This window comes from Eretmochelys imbricata, chromosome 9 (assembly GCF_965152235.1).
Source record: "Eretmochelys imbricata isolate rEreImb1 chromosome 9, rEreImb1.hap1, whole genome shotgun sequence".
Taxonomy (NCBI): domain Eukaryota; kingdom Metazoa; phylum Chordata; order Testudines; family Cheloniidae; genus Eretmochelys; species Eretmochelys imbricata.
The window spans coordinates 67397268-67421582 of record NC_135580.1 but is presented as its reverse complement, the minus strand read 5'-3'; the positions used below and the strand labels follow the sequence as shown (position 1 = coordinate 67421582).

General features: G+C 47.0%; 1 non-coding gene across 1 annotated transcript; it reads left to right on the top strand.

Moving 5' to 3' along the window:
• The first annotated feature begins 21276 nt into the window (after positions 1 to 21276).
• LOC144270725 (U1 spliceosomal RNA) lies at positions 21277 to 21437 on the top strand. Its single transcript, XR_013347230.1, has one exon. It is a non-coding gene; the product is annotated as a U1 spliceosomal RNA (small nuclear RNA).
• Positions 21438 to 24315: the final 2878 nt, after the last annotated feature.

Sequence of the window (24315 nt, the reverse complement as noted above, 5' to 3'; positions counted from 1 at the left end):
CCTAACCACCTCTACTGTAAATACTATATCAGAAAGTTACCAGCCTTTATGCAGGTACTTCTTGACAATAACGAGAGAAAGGCAGCTGGGAGACTATGGGCTTTAGCCAGCTGAGTTCACCAGCACAGGAAGGGAGGGAGATAAGGATCTCTCTCTTCTCTCCCGCCTCCACTTTCCCACAATGCTTTGCTGCTGGAGCTCACAGCCTGGGATGCTCACAGCCAGCCTAAAAGCATGCAGACTGCACCCTGAGTGTATGTGTACTAGACAGTCCTGTAGCCTCCAAACCCTCTTCCCAGGGAGTGAGTGCCCTTTTCCGGCAGCAGCCCCCATCTGTTCCCAGCTTCCTGGCTTTATGGGCCCCACCTGTTCCTGCCCAGCTAAACCTGCTTGCAATCAGTTCCCTGCTCCCTGACTCTCCCTCCAGCTGCAGCCCATAGAGTTAAAAAATCTACCTGGCCACCTTAACCCTTTCCAGTCCTCTCTGATGTGGACATCGCATCACAAGAACATGTATTCTATAAATACATTAGGAGCAAGAGAAAAATGAAGGAAAGCATAGGTCCCTTAACTTAGGGCTGGTCTGCACTATACAGCTAGATCAAAGTAAGGCAGCTTACGACAACCTAATTATGTCAGTGTCTACACTACAGCCTTCCTCCCACCAATGTAAGTACCCAACTACACCAATGTAATAACTCCATTTCTACAAGAGGTGTAAGGCTTATGTCCATGTAGTTAGGGTGATGCAGTGTCTGTGTAGACACTGCGTTACTTAGACTCATACACTCATAGATATTAAAGGTAAGAAGGGACCATTATGATCATCTAGTCTGACCTCCTGCACAATGCAGGCCACAGAATCTCACCCACCCACTCCTGCAATAAACCTCTCACTTACGTCTGAGCTATTGAAGTCCTCAAATCATGGTTTAAAGACTTCAAGGTGCAGAGAATCCTCTAGCAAGTGACCTGTGCCCCATGCTACAGAGGAAGGCGAAAAATCCCCAGGGCCTCTTCCAATCTGCCCTGGAGGAAAATTCCTTCCCGACCCCAAATATGGTGATCAGCTGAACCCTGAGCATGTGAGCAAGAGTCACCAGCCAGATACCCAGGAAAGAATTCTCTGTAGTAGCTCAGATCCCACTTACATCAGCTGTTGGCTGTCTTGTCCCCAGCAGGGAACAGGGGTCGGCAGAGATTCCAGAGAACTAGAAAAAAGGCAAATATAGTGCCAATATATAAAAAGGGGAATAAGGACAACCCAGGAAATTACTGACCAGTTATCTTAACTTCAGAATCCAGAAAAATAATAGAGCAAATAATTAAGCAATTTGCAGACACCTAGAAGATAATAATGTGAGAAGTAACGATCAGCATGGATTTGTCAAGAACAAATCATGTCAGACCAACCTAATAGCTTTCTTTGACAGGGTAACAAGACTTGTGGATAGGTGAGAAGCAGTAGATGTGGTATATCTTGACTTTCATAAGGCTTTTGATACTGTCTCCCATGACCTTCTCATAAACAAACTAGGGAAATACAACCTAGATGGAGCTACTATAAGGTGTATGCATAACTGGTTGAAAAACCATTCCCAGAGAGTAATCACCAGTGGTTCACAGTCAAGCTGGAAGGGTATATCAAGTGGGGTTCCGAAGGGATCATTTCTGGGTCTGATTCTGTTCAATATCACCGTCAATTATTTAGATAAAGACATAGAGATATATTTATAAAGTTTGCGGACGACACCAAGCTGGAAGGGGTTGCAAGTGCTTTAGAAGATAGGATTAAAATTCAAAATGCTCTGGATAAACTGGAGAAAATCCAGAGAAAAGCAACAAACATGATTAAAGGCCTAGAAAACATGACCTATGAGGGAAGGTTGAAAAAATTGGGTTTGTTTAATCTGGAAAAGGGAAGACTGAAGGGGGACATGATATCAGTTTTCAAGTACATAAAAGGTTGTTACAAGGAGGAGGGAGAAAAATTGTTCTCCTTAATTTCTGAGGATAGGACAAGAAGCAATCTTAAATTGCAGCAAGGGTGGTTTAGGTTGGTCATTAGGAAAAGCTTCCTAACTGTTGTTGAAATGGACCTTTAATGGCCCACATCTGGGCAGATTGTTACCGGTACCAGTGAAAATTCAGAAACAATATGCTTAATGCATAGTAATCTATTTGAGAAAGAATCACACAAGCAGTAAAGGTTATGTAATACACATCTCCCTACTAAGCCTCAATTCCCCAAGCATAAACTCTCAGTAACTACGTTGGCCTGACATAGTATCCTGACTGGCAAACAAAGCAGGTATAGCTACTAGTTCTTTTGGAGACTTCTTTTCCCCTCTCAGGTACTTGGTCTGTCAAATGTCCCTCGCAGCAGTGTCTTGGTTACCCTGAGGCCTTCTGTCTCACAGCATCTCTTCAGATGTTCATTGGGGAACTAACTAACTAACTTTGTTTAGCATTTATACCTTTTGTTCTCTGTCCCAGAAATATGCTCTGTGGGCATTTCATTACTGATTTTTCTAATTAATATTTTGGAAGGCCGTGCAAAACAGACACAGACCAAAGCTCAATCAACATTTACCCTCTCATCAATCATTCACTTCAGCTCTTAGCGTGATGCCATCCAAAGGGGTCATTCTGACCAGGGTCAGCCTGTATCAGCTCACAGATCATGTGTTTTTACATTTTTTTTATTTTGTGAACTGGCCCCCCAGCTGATATATTCCAAAGTTCGATGTCAAAACATACATGCAAATAGAGCTTTCATAAACAATTCAAGTGCAATTTCAGCACTTTCAGTAAATTTCCACACCAACTGTCTAATCTAAGAGATTCCTGCTCCCAGAATTCTTTAGCCAATTCACACATCCCAAGCCATACCAAACCTCATGCTTACCACATTCATTCATATCAGTCACAGTAATTCAAAATAATTTGGTGCTGTCCCAACAACTGTCAGGGTGGTTAAACACTAGAATAAATTGTCTAGGGAGGTATGGAATTTCCATCATTGGAGATGTTTAAGAGTAGGTTAGTCCTACCTTGAGTGCAGACGACTGGACTAGAAGACCTCTTGAGGTCCCTTCCAGTCCTATAATTCTGTACACTTTGGGTAAGCCCCTATAAAAGCCATAATGATCATGTACAACATGGAGTAGAAGTACCCCTGCACACAGCTGTTTCTGAACTGGGGCACCAGCCGCATCAGATGTAAGATCGTCCAGGCTTGCAGGCACTACTCAGGCTTCCATAACTGCATTGGGTATCTTATGTATGTTACTGAGTCTGTTTGACTCAGTTCTAGCCAAAAAGATAATAAAGGTCATCAGTCAGTGAATGGTGAACCTAAAAGTTTTGGTTTTCCCCAGAGAAAATCTGAAGAACTGATTGCTCAAACTAGCAGGGTAGACACATACGAAAGAAGAAGTTTGAAGTGTGTATCTCAATCAAATGTACAGGAATGAACTTTCAATCTACTTTAAGACTCAGGAACAGCTGCATAGCCCCAGGAGTGGGGGATGAAAGATGGCTTTAAGCCTTATTTCCTCCCTTCCCTTCTCCTCCAATCTACACAAAGCAAACCAAGGACAAACCTGAGGATCTGGCCCATTAGATCTACAAATATATACCTAGGTCAAATTCTGCTTTGATTTACACCCATCCATCCCCATTTAAATCAGAGTTTAATTTAACCCAGTGACTTCAGTGAGTTGATTCACTTTGTAAAAAAAAACCCCAGGAAGTTATGAGATTCAAATTCCAAAAATAGATTATGTATTGAAACAGGTGAAACTTCATTTAGCAGTTGGGAACCACTAACATAGTTTAGCACTTTTGATGTAGCTTGCCAATAACCAGAGGCTAGTTAGCTACACATCTTTTGGCTTGGGATTCATGTGGTAAAAATATTGAGAGCATAGCCAATTCAGATTATGACCCCAAATTCCATAAAGTTGACTATTTCACTGTGAAAGATCCTGAGGTTCATACTTAAAGGGCTGACCACAATTTGCTGCTAACATAGTAAATTCTCAATTGATGGTGGAATTTAAATATCCAATGGCACTTTTTTTTTTTTTTGAAGAGACTTATAGAAAAAACTGTAAAATCTGCATTTGCTGTTCCATTTAAAAATTTTGTACTGTCGCAGGTTATAGTTAAGTAGCATTTGAATACATTATTGCTGTTGCTTTTATCTAACTAATCATGTTATATTTAATCATACCAATATTTAATGTATTTCTTCATATAACAATTTGCAATATCATAAGAATTCTGCATCACTGGAAACTTTTAAGCAAAATTGGATGCATTTCTAGAAGATATGCTGTAGCTTCAAGTCCAATCGCTCTGCCTGAACAAGATTAAATACAGTGAAATCTTATGCCCTGTGTTATACGGGAGGTCAAACTAGACTAGCACAATCGTTTCTTATTGCATTAAAATCTACATATCTATGAAAGAATAGATGACATTATAGACAGTTAAGTGATATCTTATATACCCCAAAATCTGAGTCCCTATTTTCTACTAAACATAGGTATAGTGAACAACATGCCAATTCTTACCCAACTGAGTCAAACAGGTATAAAATAATGACACAATATGTAAAGGGTTTACAATTTAGAGATGTGAAATGCTATTAACTTAATTTGTAATCTAATATCTCAGTTAACTAAAATCTTTATGCATCCTAAACTTACAGAAATTGCACCTGGTGAAGGTTGATGCTAATATGCACACTGTGTGAGACTGCAGAATTATAATTTCATCTTTGGAAATTTATATGTAGTTGTGCTACTAAATAAAACCCAGGGATCAGAAGGCAGCTGTTGTGCCTTTAACTTTTTTACTGTTAATTACAGAAAAAATCCACGAAATAGATGTGTATTAACTTCTATATAGATAATGCAGTTTCATCTGTGTCGACTCTTAACAAATATAGAAAAGATATATGTTAAGATCCCATGCAGTAGACTCAGTAAATCATTAAATAGATATAATCTATAAAACCTTTATCCTAATGTAGTACTAAGAAAAAATAAAACTTTTTTGTGTTAAATTACTGAACACAACTCATACTGCTCATCCATTTCCCTCTAATTTGGCTTTAGAGCTCCCAAAAGAATAAATGATAAAGATTATATGATTGGCAACTAAAATACACCATTTCATATCTCTCTATATCTGCTTACTATATAACTTACTACCAATTTTAAAACTAGCCTACTGGCTAAGTTTTTATCAGTAGATATTGTGACACAGTCAGGCTGGGGAGCTGTAAGAGGGTGGTCCTGTTGGATTACGGGAAGTGGGTGGGCACAAACCCGCCCACAGCTAAAGAACCCTTCCCCAACCTATGGGACACAAGTAAGTATGGGGGAGACAACAGAAAAAATGATCAGGTGTGAGGGACAAAGTGTCAAAAAATAGAGAACCTGAAGGGGACACCGAGCAAAGAACCCCACACAGTGCCCACTGCTCCTTGAAAGTGTCAAGGGAGCCAGTGGACGTCCCCCAGAAGAACTTTGCTTGGATACGTGAGAGGAGAGTGGAACAGAAATAGGCCCCACAGCCACAAAGAACCCTCTCAGCCAACATCCTCTTCCTGGTGTTATAGATGGCCACTTTGGCCATCACTAAGAGGAAGTTGATGAGGAGGTCCCACAACTTTGTGGTGCCATGGACAGGGTGTGCATATATAAGAAGGTGGGGGGAGAAGTGCCGCCAAAAATGCAGGAGGTGTTCCAGGAGGAGCTGGGATAGGGGCTGCAACCTGGCACACTCTAGGTAGGTATGCGCCCGGGTCTCCCTCACGCCGCAAAAGGGACAGGCATCAGGAACAGGGGTGAACCATGCCAGGTACACGCCCGTGTTCACCACTCCATGATGGAGCCAACAATTAATATCTCCACTGAGCCATGAGACCAAGGTGCAATATAGACTGGCCCACCAAGGTTCCTCACCCTCATTTAGTGTGAAGAAATAGATAGTATGGAGCACAAGCGTATGGAGATGTGCCCTTAGTGCGGTTCAGAAGCAAACCGGCTGCACGTCACACAGCCAGCTTGGGGTGTTCAGGGAGGACAGTAGGAGTGGCTCCCAGGGCAGAGGTCTGATGTAATGGTCCGGAGGGCCCAGGGCATAGGGTGGGCAGGAAGCACCCTCCCTCAGGATCCACTCGAGGTAAACCCGAGAGATGGACAATAAGGCTGCCCTCACCTCCTGAAGTACGTGCCAGGGAGTTTGAAGGCACCCCATGCACCGAGCAAGCACCAGGAGATCCATCCAGTCTCTCCAGTCATAGTCCAGGAGGCCGTCGATCTGGTGACTCATGCCAGGACCAACCTCTGGTGCACCAAGGGGGACTCCACAACCTGCACACTCATTAGGGGATTGTGTAGCAGGAGCTCCGCAAGGAGACGTGCCTCCTCATAGCCGCCACCGACCTGGTTGCCAAAACTAGCTTCCTGGCCCGGAGGAGGTCCTGGTAGAACACCAGCAACACATAGAGGTCTCTCTGAAGACCTCTCATTTAGAGCTAAAGGAGCTGCTGGTCATATCGGAGCGCTCAGAAGGGACACAGGATGGTGTGCACCAGTGTACTCCACACCGGACTACTTGCACTATAAAAAAGTCTCTGCAGGGCCTATAGGCAAAAGACATGGACCTGGGTGCACAGGCAAATCAGACCCTGTTCTCCCTCCTCCAGGGGGAGACTCGAGACCCCTGCAGAGAACCAGTGCAGTCCTAGTGAAAAGAACTCTAGAACTAATTACTGAGGATGGGCCAGGAAACCCAGGGCAGAGATCAGGGTATTGAGCTGGTGCCAGACCATAGACAGGACTAGCTGATTGAGCACTAGTGCCCTCCCCCACAGGGAAAACATGGGAGCAGTCCTCTCCATCTTGGCCACCCTGCCTTCCAAGCCTTTCCAGTTTTCCGGCGGAGAAGGATGCGTGGCGGAAAGGTAAATGCTGAGATAGAGCAGCGGACCCATGCTCCACCAAATGGCCTGAAGTACAGGTGAGAGGGAACTCGTCTGCCACCCGTCCCCGATCACCAGGCCAGAGCGCTTCACCCAGTTGACTCAGGCAGAGCAGGCTGCCGGAGTAAATGGCCTGGAAAGCCTCCACCCATATCAGGTTGCCCGGGTCCTGGACCACAAGGAGCACATCATTAGCATACACTCATGGGACCAGCCACAACTCCAGCTCACGGAGCACTCGCCCCATTAACCTGAGACAGAGGAAGGGCTCGATGGCTAGAGTGTACAGCTGGCCTGACAGCAGACAGCCTTGATGCACCCCTCACCCGAAGCCAGATCGGCCAAGGTCCAGTTGAGCTTGACCAAATACTCTGTGGAGGTGTACAACACCTGGAGAAAACCCACAAACCGGGTCCCAAAGCTGAACACCCACAGAGTGCCCAGGAGATACCCGTGGTTCACCCTGTTGAATGCCTTCTCCTGGTCTAGGGACAGGAAGGCAAATGATAGACCATCCCTACACCTGCACTCTAAGAGATCCCGGACCAAATACAAGTTGTCAAAGATGCTACAGCCCGGGACGGTGTAGGTCTGGTTGGGGTGGACCACATCCGCCAGCACGGACCTCAGCCGCAGCGAGATGGACTTTGCTACATCCTTGTAGTCCATGCTGAGGAGTGAGACGGGATGCCAGTTCTGAAGGACATGGATGCCCCCTTCTTCAGAAGCAAGGTGAGCACAGCCTGCCTGCATGACAGAGAGAAGACCCTGCTCCCGAAGAACTCGGCCCAGACAGAGACAAGGTCTTGTCCGAGAATGTGCCAGAACGTGTAGTAGAACTACACGGTCAGCCCGTCCATGCCTGGAGATTTATTAGTGGGCATGAGATGGAGGGTTTTTGAGAGTGAGAGGTAGCTCCAGCCGGTCCTGGTTCTGTGCTAACCATCCCAGAGCACTCTGCAGGCATCGGCATCAGTTGGATCCTGAGAGAAAAGAATGGCATAGAATGCCCTGGCTCTTCCATGCATCTCCTCCAGATCCGCGAGGGGGGTGATGTCCTCTTCCAAAAGACAGGTGACATGCTTCTTATCCCCCTCCTTTTCTACAGGACGTAGAAGAAGCAGGAGTTGCACTCCATCTCCCAAAGGAGACGGATGCAATATCAAACAAACGTGCTCCGAGCCCGATGGTTCTCAAGGGCTCAGAGCTCCTCCCTCTTCTCCTGGCACACTCCACAGTGGGATGGATCCTCAGGGCTTGTGGCCAGATGCCTCTCGAGCTCCAAGACCTCCCACTCCAGCTGCTCTATCACCACATCCCTCCTCTGGCTGGTGCCCCGAGTGTAGTCACGACAGAAGACCCAGGTGTGCACCTTCCCCACATCTCACCACTTCTGCGCCAAGGGAAAAGTGCACCTCTGCCCTCACCAGGCCAGCCAGAACTCCCGGAAGGATACCCACATCCTCCAACAGACTGTTGTCAAAGTGCCTATATGCCAGCCCTGGCCTCTCCGCAGTCAGAGGATCTTGGTATTCTTGGTATTCCTGTGCTTCAGGGTGGAGGAAAGCAACTCACAAAGTTCCAGGAAAGTGGCCTTACGCATGCAAAAGTTTTGCAGCCTTGAAGGCTGGGAATCATCCCATACCTGCAACACTATGCTGTCTCACCAGTCTGTGCTTGTTTGCCGGGCCCAGAATTGGCATTCCAATGTATCAACCTGCCCCCTGCAGCCTTGAAGGCTGGGAATCATCCCATACCTGCAACACTGTGCTGTCTCACCAGTCTGTGCTTGTTTGCCGGGCCCAGGATCAGCATTCCACTGTATCAACCTGCCCCACTGCCGCCATGATGTTCCAATTGCCACATCCCATGCTTTCAGGAACATCTGTGTCCATGTCCACCTCACAATCATCCTCGTGCTGGCATCTCCTAGCCAGGTTCTGCACATACTGCAGGATAATGCGCGAGGTGTTTACAATGCTCTCAACAGCAGTGCTCAGCTGAGCAGGCTCCACGCTTGCCGTGCTATGGTGTCTGCACGGGTAACCCGGGAAAAAAGGCACCAAATGATTGTCTGCCGTTGCTTTCACGGAAGGAGGGAGAGAGGGAGGGGAGACTGACGACATGTATCCAAAACCACCCACGACAACGTTTTTGCCCCATCAGGCATTGGGAGCTTAACCCAGAATTCCAATGGACAGCAGACACTGCGGGGACCATGGGATAGCTACCCACAGTGCACCACTCTGTGAATCAATGCTAGCCACGGTACTGAAGACGTACTCCACTGACTTAATGCGCTTAGTGGGGACATACACAACTGACTGTATAAAATCGCTTTCTAAAGATTGACTTCTATAAAATCGACCTAATTTTGTAGTGTAGACACTATACCTGTAGCATAGACATACCAGTTGACCTCCGCCCCATCTTAATGGAAAAACACTAGATGTCCAAGATGGGGTCTAGTACCAGGTGACATGATCACCTGACCCTGCAGTATCCAAGCAGCATCCCAGGCAACTTCCCAGGAAGGAGGGAGATTAGTATCTTCAAAGGTGCTGAGCCCATGCCTTCCACTTGCCCCGCTTTCCCTCGACAAGGATCCAGCCCCTCCAAGGTGTTAGTGGAGGGCCAGCCAGCAGAGCAAGGCCGGGGGCAAAGGCGATGATACCAAAGGTCAGGGAGGTAATGGGGAGCAGTGTGAGGAATGGAAATCTCACCCTGGGGCAGGCCCTCTGCCATGCCTGGCAGTAGCTCTGCCGTCCTCTCCTCTGCGGGCCGCACGGTAATACACACAACGAAGGTAGGGCCCGCCCACTTGTCTGAGTGCAACAGGGGGGCTATCTCTGGGCCCAAGCAGAGGTGGTGGCAGGCAGGGGAGGAGAAGGGACGACTACCTGTGCCAGGCAACCAGGGTTGCCAGCGGTGACAGAGCCGGCACCGTCCCAGGCATCCCTCTGTACAGGGCCAGGGGGCAGTCCCTCTGGATGTGCCCCATCACCCAGCAGAGGTAACACTGAGCCTCCTCCCAAAAGTAGTACACCCATTACCAGGCCCAAAAAGGACCCCTCGAGCGCCTCTCTGTCACATGCCACTGGCTGCAGTTGAATCTGCAGCTGTTGTCGGAACAATAGGACATGATGGAAGGCAGGAGAGGGCTGATCACTGACAGGGGCTTCCCAGGGTAGAAAGAAAAGGGGAAAGGGTGGCATTGGGAAGGAAGACATTGGGACAGAGGTGAAAACCACCTGTACGCCCAGGTCCTCCAAGGGCTCAAGGGGGATGTACACTCCCACACACACACACACAGCCAGGGGCTTCTCCACTGTCTTCTGGGTGGTGACCTCTGATTCCAGGAAGAAAATCATCTTCCTGTACATTTTTGAGGCTGCCAGCATGGCCATGGGCCCCACCATCCTTGTCAATGCCCACACGTTGGTCTCAACGTGGGGAGAGGTGGACACTGCTTCCTGGTCAAGGTGGAGAAGGGGCCCTGGCCACCAGAGGTGGAACTGGAGGCAGTGACCAGGGTAGATGACAAAGTGGTGGGCAGACAGGCCACAGCCACCTGGGCATACTCTCTGGGGGCCAGGGAAGATGCCTCCAGAGCTGGGGAAAGGAATGGCAAGGGATGGGCAGCAGGGGCTGTGGCCAACGGCAAGGCTGCAGAAGAGGGGGCAGTCCCAACCACAGGGGGCTTGGCCTTCTGGGCAGGGCTTTTGCTCTTTTTCTTCCCCTGGCCCTTTCTGCCAGCTGTGGGGTCTCTCCCTAGGGCAGAGGAGACAGGAGGCATGGCAGCAATGGAGTCCATACCCGTGCCCACTACTGCCAGTGCCCCAGCGAGGGCGATGGCAAGCAGTCCAGCAGAAGTGACCGAGAGGGCAGCCAGGACAACCCGGGGTGGGTCCCACCCCACCCCACCCCACCCACCATTTCTCCCACCATTCGCAGAGAGGACAGGGGCGAGCACTGGAGGCAGGTGGAGAAAAGGGAAGGGGAAAGGCCAAACATTCCACCCTGCTAGGCTGTAGGCAGGGGAGGAGGTCACCAAGAAGCGATAAGGTGAGACAAGCAGCCAGGTCCAGGATTGGAGAGTAGTCCCAGACAGTGAGTGGTGGTAGTGGGAAGGAAGACATTGGGATGGCCGGGGGGTAGACAGACTCCCCCCTGTTCCACAACAACAGTAATTACCACCACAGGAGAAGGATATTATAGTCACTTAGTCTGGCAACAAACCCCCTCCACAATGGTCTATAGTAGCTCCAGATGGTCCAAGCTGTGCAGCTCCTCTCCCTTCTCCTCACAAACAGCTAGCTCCTCCACAACAGCAGCCAGCGAGGAGAGACCCCGCAGTTGGTAACAAAGTCAGTGGTGGAGTCCCTCACTTCCCCACTGGGGAGCAGGCCAGCAGGGCTCCCTAAGGAGCAGCAAAAACCAGGGAGACCACCAGCCGGCAAGGTAGCAGAGAGGGCTCTGGCCCAGGCAAAAAGCTGAGGCAAGTGCTCTGGGCCCAGCAGCAGTAACTCCACATCCACAAAAGAATGGTGGAAGACAGGGATATCAGGTCTAGAATGGTAAAGGCCCTTTCCCCCATAAGCTGAAAAGGAGTTACCTCAGGTCAGTTAGGGACACCTGAATCCAATTAAGGGCTGCCTGAGACCTTTAAAAACTCCTCCTTGGGGGCAGACGTGGAGAAACAAGCCGTTGCAGAGTTACTGGCAGTAGGGAGAAGGGCTGTTCCAGGGTGGAGAGCTGCTTTCCTCTCTACAGAAATAGCTACAAAACAGACTGCCTGTTTAGGGGAAGGATTGGCACCCCAGGGTGCCAATAAAAAGGCTACCCACCCTTACAGTGTGGATAGGGAAAGATATTCCCCTTTGTTTTCAGTCTTGGTTTCCCCTTTTTCCCCCTGTTGTTTGGCAGAGGGGTACTCTCTCTATCCTGCTCCAGGCTTGTCTGGAGAATACTGGGAAGTAAACGCCCAAGTGGGAGAATAAACACTGTCCAGAGTGGGGGCTGATTACTCTAGGCCCCTACCGCCAGAGCGGCCGGGGCGGCGAGTTATATCTCCATGTGGTGCCTTGGCACCAGCAATATTGGCACCAGCAATATTTGGGGCCGGGTGTCCCCCCCCAGCCCACCTCACCCCCCTGTGCTTCCCCCGAGTGTCCCCCGGCCCCCACTTGCTGCCCCCACGACCTCCCCGGACCCAGGAGCAGAGCATCCCTGGCTACCTCTTCTGAGCAGCTCCATGCTGCCTCCCTGCAGCAACTCCTGCCACAGGGTCCTATCACCCCACATCTCAACTGCCAGGGCAGACTGACTGAGCTTGCCCTTCCACCTCAGACCCTTCCCTTTTCTGGCAGGATCCTCCACCAGCACAGGAAGCCCCCCCGCCCGCAGTCACCACTCCTGCCCCATGCTGCACAAGGGGCAACCCCATCCCGCACCCCCAGTGAGGCTACAGTGAGGTGCAGCAGGAGGGGAGGAGGTGCACGCAGCACCCCCTGGCACCCACCATGGGGGACGCGAGGGAGATTCCTGGACCTGAGCGGGGCCCTAGGACCACATGCAGTGACAGTGGTGGGGGTGAGTGTGCTGCTCGGGGGGGCGGGAAAGGGGGGCTCACTGCTGCTGGCTGGGAAAGGGCTGGGGGAGTCCTCCTCTCTGGCCCCTGACCTGGAGGAGCCTGCCTGCACCCCAAACTCATCCCCAGCCCTGCCCCACCCCAGAACCCACACCCCCAGCCAGAGCTTTCACCCTTCCACACACACACACACACCCTCAACCCTCTACCCTAACCCTGAGTCTTCCAACACCCCAAACACTTTATCCCCAGTCCCAGCCAGAGCCCTCATCCCCCGCACCCTAACCCTCTGCTTGAGTCCTGAGCCCCTCCAGCACCCCAAACACCTTATCCCCAGTCCCAGTCAGAGCCCTCATCCCTCTGCACTCCAACCCTCTGCCCCAGGCCTGAGCCCCTCTAACACCCCAAACCCCCCAGCCCCAGACAGAGCCCTCACCCCCACACTTCTACTCTCACCCTGAGCCCCTCCCACACCCCAAACTCCTCATTCCCAGCCCCAGACAGAGCCCTCACCCCCTACACCCCTACTTTCACCCTGAGCCCCTCCCATACCCCCAAACCCCTCATCTGCAGCCACACCCCACAGCCCTCACCCCTGCACCCCTCCCATCCCCAAACTCCCTCCCAGAGCCTGCACCCTGCATCCCAATCCCCTGCCCCAGCCTAGGGCCTGCAACCCAGACCTCCTCCCCCACCCAAACTCCCTCCCAGAGCCTTGGGCAGGTGGGGGCGGAGCTTGCGGGGGGCAGAGTTTGGGCAGGGGCGGGTTCTGGGCACCACCAAAAATTATACAAACCTACCACCGCTGAGAGCAGGATGCTCTTTTGGCCTACTCAGATTACAGCTGACCTTTTCAAATGTAAAATAACTCATTTTGCTTTGTTTCTTCCTCCCCAGAAAAAACAAACAAACAAAAATACCATTACCAAATAGTAGTTCAATTCTTCTGAGCTGAATTCAGTGCATTTTGGGTGGGGGTGGAAAGCAGAGATTTGATATTATAAACACTTTCTCCCCATTCTGTATATCTCCCCCCAAATCCTAGAGCCCATTTTATCCCTGACATGTAGTATAACTGTTCTGGGGTTGCTCTAGTTTCAAACAGTGGAAGTAGCTCCCTTGCTGATTCGACTGGCCCAGGATCACCAGAACTTTGCATTGTGCTCTGACCCTGGCCCTAACTTCCCATTCTGAACATGCATTAATTTGAGGGAATCCCCATCTACCTGTTTAATGCATTTTTAAGTCCCCTCTGTTCCACTGTTTGTCACAAAGACTGGGTGGGAGAAATGAAGGGAAGAACTAACTTTGCCTTTCCTAAAACCTCTTCAAAGTGCAGTTGTAGGGAGTAGTTTCTGCTAGAAATTTTAGATAGACAGGACAGTGGGGAAAAGAGAGCTACCAATAAACTTTAATACACAATGCTTGATTTCTCAAGGAAAAATTTCCCATGATCTTGTATCATAAAAGACACTTAACCATTCAGAATCACTCTAACAACACAATTTAAACAAACAGCATTTTCATTTCTTGTTGGTGTTACAGAAGCACCAGAACAGCTGCTTTTATTTTAGTATTAGAGATATTAGCATTTGCTGTACATCAGGCTGTGAAGAATCAAGAAATAAAGCTTAGGTCAAGGGAATCTGAATTACTTTTGTACGTTGATGGCATTTTGTTCACTATACAAATTTCTTCCTTCAATTTATCTGTTCAGTCTTTAACAGATCATTTTGGCAGCATCCCTGGATATAAAATTAATTGGTCCAAGACAGCATTATTTCCCATTTCACAGGGTGACTGGCATTTCTATCTTGTTTTGTCTTTAAGATTGCTTTGGATAAGATTAAGTATCCAGAAATATGGTTAACCCCAGGGTTGAAATATTTAGTTCAGAGAAACTTTGATCTCTTAATTATTCACATCAGATTGAACACTGGGAGAAATTGCATTTTGCATTGCTCAGGGAAATTAATCTGGTGAAAACAGCCCCTGATGCACAATTTGATTATCTTTTGTGTAGTAGTCCCCTTGATGTTCCCAACATCCACTTTGAAAACCAGATGAAGATGTTTGTGTGAAAGTTATTCAGAACTTATACCATCACAGTCGTGAAACCAAGTTAGTCAACTTCAAAAATGTACTATTAGGTGAGCTGTAGCTCACGAAAGCTTATGCTCAAATAAATTGGTTAGACTCTAAGGTGCCACAAGTACTCCTTTTCTTTTTACTCTGAGACATGATCCCTTGCTGATTTGGGTTGGGTGGGGGTTTTTTTGTTTTGTTTTTTTAATGAGGGGGGAGGGGAGGGTGAAACAGGCCTCAGTGCTAGATCTGGATAAGACACCTGAAAAAGCTTGGTTTCTTGTCTGACCATTTGCACCTCCAAGCTGAGTAAGTTAAGCAGCCACCACCATGAGCCTGCCCTATTAGTGTTTGGACTCTGTCATATTCTAAATTGTATAGAAAAATCTACCCGACCAAGAGGCTGAGAGTAGGGAAATTGCTAGTTGGCTAGAAATTGCCAGGTGGCTAGTCTAATTACAACTATAGACATATTTGTGACATCTAGGTTTGATTATTTCAATTCAGACCTAGGAATAAAGCCACACCCCTAAAAAGCTTCAATTGGTATAAAAACATAACACAGGTCACTCAAAGTTGTGCTTGCAGCACTGACTACCCATTGAATATTTAGTCTGGTTCCAAGACTGCCAAACACATTCAAAGATCTCCATTAGACTGGCCCAAGCTATCTGAGTGTAAAAGGGAATGATTTGTTGCCATGACTGGTGAATCTGTGTTGGAATTGCAAGTAATTGTGTTAAGAGCGGGGGAGGAGGGGAGCTTCCTAGGCCCTCCATGCAGGCTAGAAAGCTTTGTAGTGAAGTATGCAAGCTCAGTCAGTCTGCAGAGAGACAGTCCACCATAAAGTGGCGGTGTGCCCCGCTGTTTTAGGAAGCAGCCCACTTTGTCGCTCTCTGCTTTTGCGTTCTTGTGTGTTGTCATTCTGAATTCTAAAAAAATAAGTGTTATGTTGCACCTTCCAGCCCGAGTATTTATGTTTTTATCTAGCTACTCTTTGTGTATGCCGGAAACGTAACAATGAACCCCAACCCCCAAAGAATTCACTGTTACCAGTTGAGGAGAAAAGTTTACATTTTATGTATTTCATTCCTAAAGTTATTTCCTTGGATGTTTGCCTGCCAAGTATCAGGAGCTACCACAATCAAATCATGAAGTAACTTAACAGTGTTTGGAGAAGGGAGATAATTATTGAAGCTGGTACGTAACTCTCTTTTACCATCTTTTTGAGAATGGCACCTCTGGAGTAGCAATTGAAGTGCTTCCTCCTCTCTTGTCAGAGGCGCATTGACCCAACCATCCCACCCCCAGTATGGAAAACTTGTTGGAATGTTTTCTGAGTGGAGAATTAAGTGCTGTTCTTGAAGTGTTTCCATTTTACATCACGGTGATGAAGTTCTCCATCTTATTTAGTACTTCAACAGAAGAAAACAATGTCCAGCTGTAACTGCAATTTATTCTATACGCTACATGTATAAGTGGTGCTTACTCTGTCGACACTATGTAACAACATATACTGTAAATCATTTCCTTGAACTTACACTTCAGATCCCAAAGAGTGCCTCCAGCACCATGTGTGTGCAGGGAACCACATGTTATTGCTGCTGCTGAAATGTCAAGAGCGTCTAATTTCTTCCTTCATGGAAATTTGTCTTTAAAACATAAAATCTTGAGGCCACGACTAAGTTGACACCAGTTTTCAAGTAGTTACATTTTTGTAGCTCTTACCATTAGACAGTAGCAAGCAGTTACATGGGCAGCCTATCCTTACCCCCTCAAAATTACCACTTTGAGTCAAACTGGCACTGTAAACATTGCAAGGAAGTGTTTCATCTTCATTCTGATTGACACCACAACACATCAGTACCAAATACATTAATTTAACATGTTTGGAAATAAGATTTTCCCATTTGAAAATCCAGACTCAAAATACCCTAAACTTGGATATTAGTTTTATCTTGGCTGTAGTCAGACAGCATATACAATAGCTACGAAGTCTGATCTTTGCAGTTTCATTAGAGCAAGGGCTATAGCTTGTACAGAAACAAATGACCTTGAAGCATTCTGATCCCCTTTCCCTGGGGCTAGGACTCAAGATTCCTTGGCTAAAATTAATTAGCAATTTGTGTCAAGAAATCCCAGCTGCAGACATAAAGGGTTTAAATCTCTGTAGATCACTTCAATGCTCAATACCATTTTTAGGCAGAATAACAAATTTAAGACCACCTAGAAACATCCTCAGTCCAAACACTGGCATCTCCTTGACTTTGTTATAGTCAGAGCCCAAGACTATACCGACATCCATATAACATGAGCTGTGAGAGGTACTAATCATTGTTGGACAGATCATCGATTAGTAAGATCATTCCTGTACCTGCAGCTCACTCCACCACACCACAAACACCCAAAGATTAAGCAAAAGCAGAACAACATCAAAGCACTTCAGGATCAAGCCAGCTGCGAGACGTTCCAGCAACATCTGTTGGAGAAACTCTCTAGCCTGCCTGACATCATCATTGACATTCAAGAGCACTGGGATCAACTTAAAACACCATTCCCAATGCATGTGCTGAAATCATAGAATATTCCACTAATTAGCACTGTCATAAATATAAATGGACGGGTGACCACCTTTCTGTATACAGTGCTATAAAATCCCTCCTGGCCAGAGGCAAAATTCTTTCACCTGTAAAGAGTTCAGAAGCTAAGGTAACCTCACTAGCACCTGACCCAAAATGGCCAATTAGGGGACAAGATTCTTTCAAATCTGGAGGGGGGGAAAAGGCTTTTGTCTGTCTGTCGGTATAATACCTTTGCCAGAAACAGATCAAAGATGCAAGCCTTCCAACTCCTGTAAAGTTAGTAAGTAATCTAGCTAGAAAATGCGTTAAATTTGCTTTTGGTTTTTTTGGCTTGTGAACTTCATTGTGCTGGAGGGAATGTGTATTCCTGTTTTTGTGTCTTTTTGTAACTTAAGGTTTTGCCTAGAGGGATTCTCTATGTTCTGAATCTGATTACCCTGTTAAGTATTTACCATCCTTATTTTACAGAGGTGATTCTTTTACCTTTTCTTTAAATAAAATTCTTCTTTTAAGAACCTGATTGATTTTTTCATTGTTCTTAAGATCCAAGGGTTTGGGTCTATGTTCACCTCTACCAATTGATGAGGATATCATTATCAAGCCTTCCTCAGGAAAAAGGGTGTAGGACTTGGGGGGGATATTTTGAGGGAAGACGTCTCCAAGTGGTCTCTTTCCCTGTTCTTTGTTTAAATCGCTTGACGGTGGCAGCATATCAGGTTTTTAACCTACGCTGGTTCTCAAGGCAAGAAAGAAATCTGTGCCTTGGGGAAGTTTTAACCTAAGCTGGTAAGAATAAGCTTAGGGGGTCTTTCATGCAGATCCCCACATCTGTACCGTAGAGTTCAGAGTGGGGAAGGAAACTTGACAGGCACCAAGACTGGTTTGACAAAAACAACGAGGAAATCCTAGCATTAATTCAACATAAAAGAAATGCATTTTGTAACTGGAAAAATGATTCCTTTAACAAAAACATAAGGCCTATCACCTGCTGAAAGCCAAAGTCCAAAGGCAGCTACGTGACATCAGAAACAAGTGGTGGCAAAAGAGGGCCTCTGAGATCCAGGGTTTCATAGACCAGGATGACATGAGAGGCTTCTTTCAAGCAATAAATGCTATATATGGGCCAAGCTTCAAAGGCCCAACCCCCTTACGTTCTCAGGGTAGCTCCACCCTCCTCAAGGACAATGCATCCATTAACAACACTGGAAGGAGCACTTTGAGAGCCTACTAAACCGCGAATCCATCAAGTTTATTCTACAATGCTCAGCAACGGAACACCTTGCTGATCCCCCATCTTCTGAGAAAGTCCAGCATGCCATCACTCAGACAAACAAATCACAAGGCACCAGGCCCAGACGACATCCCAGCTGAGGTTTTTAAAGCTGGTGGAACAATGCTCCAGCACAAACTTTGCCAACTCCTTGACAAAACCTGAACCTCCACAGAAATTCCACCGGACTTTAAGAATGCCAACATTGTTACAATATTCAAGAAAGGGGACAAATCTTTGTGCGGGAACTACAGACGTATTGCTCTCCTCTCCATCGCAGGGAAGGTTCTTGCCTGGATCCTACTAAACAGCCCCTTCCCCCTTGCCAAAGAAATCCTCCCCGAATCACAGTTGGCTTCAGGCCATCCCGAGGCACAACCGAGATGATCTTTGTGGCATGACAGATTCAGGAGAAGTGCAGAGAGCAACACCAGGAACTGTTCGTGGCATTCATCAACCTAACCAAGGCCTTTGACTCTATCAATCGTGATGCCCTATGGAAGGTGCTGTGTAGGTTTGGCTGTCCACAGAAATTCATTTCCATCATCAGACTACTCCATGATGGGATGACTGCCACCATTTTGTGCAACGGCTCAGAGACGGAACTATTCACCATTCGCACTGGTGTCAAGCAGGGCTGTGTCATTGTTCCAACACTCTTCTCCATTTACATTGTCATGATTCTGATTCTCTTTCGCAACCACCTTCCTGACGGAATCGGGATTGAGTATCGTATGCATGGCAAACTCCTCAATCTTCGACGTCTCCAAACAAAATCTAAGATCATGAGAATTGGCATCACAGACCTTCAGTATGCAGATGACTGTATCATTCTTGCACACACAGAGGCCAACCGACAAAGCACCCTAAATCTTTTCGCAGATGCCTATCGCAGCCTGGGTCTCTCTCTCAATATAGAGAAAACCAAGGTACCCTATCAGCCCTCACCTGCACAAACTACTCTTCGTACTCCACCAATCACCATCAGAGGAGAACCCCTGGAAAATGTGAACCATTTTCTGTACCTTGGCAGCCATCTCCCCCAAACAGCCAGCTCTGACACAGAAATTGAATACAGGATCCGCTGTGCCAGTGCATCTTTTGGAAGACTACTCAAACAAGTCTTCAGTGATAGGGATCTACAAACAGGTACCAAGATTTTGGTTTACAAGGCAGTTATCATCCTCACCCTTTTCTATGAGTGTGAGACCTGTGTAACCTACAGACGACATCTCAAGTGGCTGGAGTGGTTTCAGCAGCACTGCCTCAGAAGGATTTTCAGGATCAGCTGGGAAGACCAGTGCCCTAACATCAGCAATATAGAAGCAGAAATCATGAAATACCAACTCCACTGGGCTGTCCCCTGTGTACGTATGCCTGACACTCACCTCCCGAAGCGAGTATTCTTCTCTTAGGGTGACCAGATAGCAAGTGTAAAAAATCAGGACAGGGGGTGGGTGGTAGTAGGAGCCCATATTAAAAAAAAGCCCCAAATATCAGGTCCCTATAATATCAGGACATCTGGTCAACCTATCTTCTCTCAGTTAAATCAGGGAAGAAGGGCTTGCAGAAGTGTTTCAAAAATGTACTGAAAGTACAACTTAAAAAGGGAGGCATCAACCCAACAAACTGGGAGGACTTGGCACAGAACAGAACACAGTGGTGCCACACCATACACCAAGCCACAGCTCATTTTGAGAGCAGATGTGCTCATGAGACAGAGAAGAGACAAAGGAGGAAAGAAAGGGCACAACACTCCAGCCAACAAATATGCCTCCTCCAAGATTACACCTGTCACTTCTGTGGGAAAATTTGCAGGGCAAGAATTGGGCTCCTCCGCCACTTAAAAATTCACCAATGAACCCCCTTGAAAAACATCATCCTCTCATGGAGGAATAGCCAAAGGGTAAAGATGCTGGATTTATGGTGCATTGCAATAATCTATAACTATTAGCCCTCTTTTGTCCTACAACTGCAGAAGTTGTAACAGCCCACTTCACTTTGAATGGTCTCTTACAACATGTTAATTCCTCATCTTGTTCCACCTTTTAATTAGCTTTAACATTCTGAGTACCTTTGCTGGTCCTGAAGAATGGCTCCGTGTAAGCTCAAAAAGCTTGTCTCTTTCACCAGCTGAATTTGATCCAATAAAAGATATTACCTTCCCACCTTTTCTCTCTGATTTTAAGACTGTCAACTAAGACAATGCATAAGAGAGAGAACAGAAGAGGTGAATAAAGGGGGATGGGAGAAGCAAAGGAAAAATAAGGGTTACATTTAATCTTTTTATAATCAATTCCGATTTTACTGGTTCAGCTTGCTCTGAAATTTCCTGCAGATTTCAGAGCTAATATCATGCTTTGCAAGCTTCTCCACTAATTTCCCTTCCTACCTTAGGTTTGTCTGCCTAAGCATTCTGGAGGCATCACCACTGTTGCAACCTGACAGTACAACTGTAGAACACCAGGTTTCAGAGTAGCAGCCGTGTTAGTCTGTATCCGCAAAAAGAAAAGGAGTACTTGTGGCACCTTAGAGACTAACAAATTTATTTGAGCATAAGCTTTTGTGAGCTGCAGCTCACTTCATTGGGTGCCACAAATACTCCTTTTCTTTTTGTAGAACACCACACATCTACACAGCAAGCTTCCTCAGCACTTGCTCTGAGAAAAGCTAAGCATTAAGATGCACTTTCCCATTTAGTGGCCTCTCTTGTCCAACTACTTCACTTTAATGCCATTGGGATTGCCTAGTGTTAACCTGGCAGGGGAGATACCATGATCACGAAGGTGGTTTTCCCAGGGTGAGGTTCATCCATTGCACTGTGGGTGTGCTGACCCCTGCGATTTCCCCAAATGCAGGAAACTCGACTGCATAATTTGTTAACTCTCATGGGCGTCAGTGCCAAACGAAGCCAATTTAAGTTAAGAACCTAATTATGTTGTTTGCCCTTCTAAATGCATGTAAACCTTGTAAACTGGGCTGAAATTCCATTCCCCCCTCCCAGAAAAATACACATTTGGGTCAACTGAAACATTTTACAACTTCATGTCAATTGCACAGAATGTTTTTGATGGGGGAAAATCCCATGAAGTCAAAATATTTCATTTTTTTATTTGACTTCTTTCAAAATTTCTTTTTAGTTTTGTTTAAATAGCATTTTAAAAGCTCAAAAAACAAAACAAAATATTTTGACCCCAGTTCGTTTGTTTTTTTTAAGAACTGCCTGTGAACCAAAAAAAAATTTAAAAATCAGTTATTCACTCATGAGTAGTGGGTTGGTTTTTTTACCCCTAGATGTCTACTCCCATTAGAATATTGCTCTCTGGTTAACAGGTCAAGTTAGAGATCCAAATCTCCTTGGCGCTGCATGGAAAATAGAACAAACCTTTCCTCCTAAACACTGAAGTACAAAGCTTGTTTTCTTCCCCAACATGAGGCCAAAGTATTCTGGAGGAAACTATCTATCAAGCATCTACTGGTCAGATGTTTCCTCTGATGCATGTAACTAACTACCCTTCGTTATGTTCACGGCATGCACACAGAGACGTTATATAAAAACATAAATTCTGTTCCTGGAAGGTTGCAACATAACACAACTATATTTTTTTAGGATTCAAAATAATTACACAATAACTCAAAAAGAAAGAGAGCCACAAAGCAGGCTGCTCCCTAAAACAGAGGCAGAACTCACCCTGCCTTATTCTAGGCTGGCGCTCTGCTCCCTGACTCTGATTTCACACTTCCCTACAAAGCCCTGTAGCCTACAAACAGGACCAGGAAACCTCTTATAAATTAAGAGGCTGTAATTTTAACACAGTTTCTGACACTTTTTACCAGGTTCCCTGTAAGGATGGGGTTGACAACTAAAGCCTTAATCAAAGTATGAGTAGTGTATTTGTTCAGAAAGAACACAAGTACATTCACTCCTGTGTTTAGAACAAGATCAGTACTTCTGGACTCCTCCTTATTCGTTACATTTTTTCTGACCGTGCATCTTGGTCATGTCAGAGCCTTTAATTATCTAAAGAACCACTGTTCACTGTTAATGTGCCATTTCTGAAAGCTAGTAAATTAAGATTTGTTTTGCCAGGTTGATCCTCTACATGCTCGTACCTGGAGCTCCCACTTGCAAGAATCCAGTGTTTTAAGCTTCAAGATCCTCAGAAGAGGAGTCTTCATGAAATTCAAGATTGAAGTTAAGATTCTGTATAGCTCCTTTCATTGCCCTCAGAACAATCACTCTGAAAATTTGGGTAATGGAGAGAATTTTTATTGCAAACATGCTATAGTATGAAGTAGGTTGAAGGATGAACAGAGGAAGGTACTGTGAAGACCAAAACAAGCCTTAAAAATAGGTTTGCAATTACTTTCACAGTTTTGTTTTTCCTCTCAACATTGTCTGCATGCTAGGGGTTTGGGGGGCTTTGTCTGGGGTTAATTTGACTACTAATAGGGTAGCTCATTAGTTACTGTCCTGTAACAAAAGTGGCATGTAGATTCTACATGTGCTGGATTGGCAAGAATTTCTCATTTCATACATCCTTAACATTTTGCTTGCTGTGGCAATTCCACAAAGCCAGTAGGCTTCAAGCAGCTGATGAGAAAAAGCTTGGCTAATTGAAAACATTCTAAATTGGTTTAGAGTTGGGTACACCGGGCAGCAGAACATAGACCATTTTTACCACTAATTCCCTTCTTTTCCACTCCTCCCTCCTATTGCACTGCACTCAAAATACAACAGCTAAGGGGGACATTAATGAATGAAAAAGCATGCAAGTTCTATACTTCAGCACATTCAACACTATCGGCTCCATTTTCAAGTGGCAATTTTTAAAGAGAAAAATCCAGATGCCATGCCAGTTTCCATGGGTATGGGCTTAAGGGGCATGGTACCAGGCCTTGAGTTGAATAGTCCTCCAGCCCAGGGGCAGATTTACCATGAAACACACAGTGCCCTGGCATGGGGCTCCACAACAACAGGGGGCCCCAGGGCTGGGCACTTGGGCAGCTCAGCACCGATGCATCCGCTGCAGAGGGGGCTGCTCCACAGGAAGGGGGTTGGGGGGGTAGAAGTTGTGGGGAGCAGGAGAGCAGGGAGGGAGGCTCACCTGCAGCCTCAGGGGAGCAGGCGGGAGGTGCGGGTGTTGGGAGCGCTGCGAGCACAGGGCAGCCGCGCAGAAAGAAGAGAAGAAGAAGCAGAGAGAAGCAGCACTTTGAAGGGGAAACTGCCGCTTCTGTCCGGCTGCTCCGGAGCACACTCTGCTCCTCCTGATTCCTCCAGCCCATGCTCCCAGGGCCGGATTCAGAGAGGGGGTGGGGCTTTAGGGGCTGAAGCCCAGGGCTCCCAGGCCCACTTAGCCCTGCGCTGCAGCCCCCTAAAGCCTTTGCATTCTAGCCCTGCCTGGAGGGGCGTGGGAGGCGGCTCTGAGAATTGCAGCCAATGGGAGCTGCGGGGGGGGCAGTGCCTGCGGGGCAAGCACAGGGCTGCGCGGAGCCACCTGAACTCTCTGCACCTGCACCCCCAGCACAAAACAGGAGCTGTCCCAGGTAAGCGCTCCACACCCCAACCCCCGTCCCAGCCCTGAGCCCCCTCCTGCACCCTCACCCCCACTCCTGCACCCTAACTCCCTCCCAGACCCTGCACCCCCACTCCTGCACCCTAACTCCCTCCCAGACCTGCACCCCCACTCCTGCACCCTAACTCCCTCCCAGATCCTACACCGCCACCCCAGCTGCACCCTAACTCCCTCCCAGACCCTGCACCCCCACTCCTGCACCCTAACTCCCT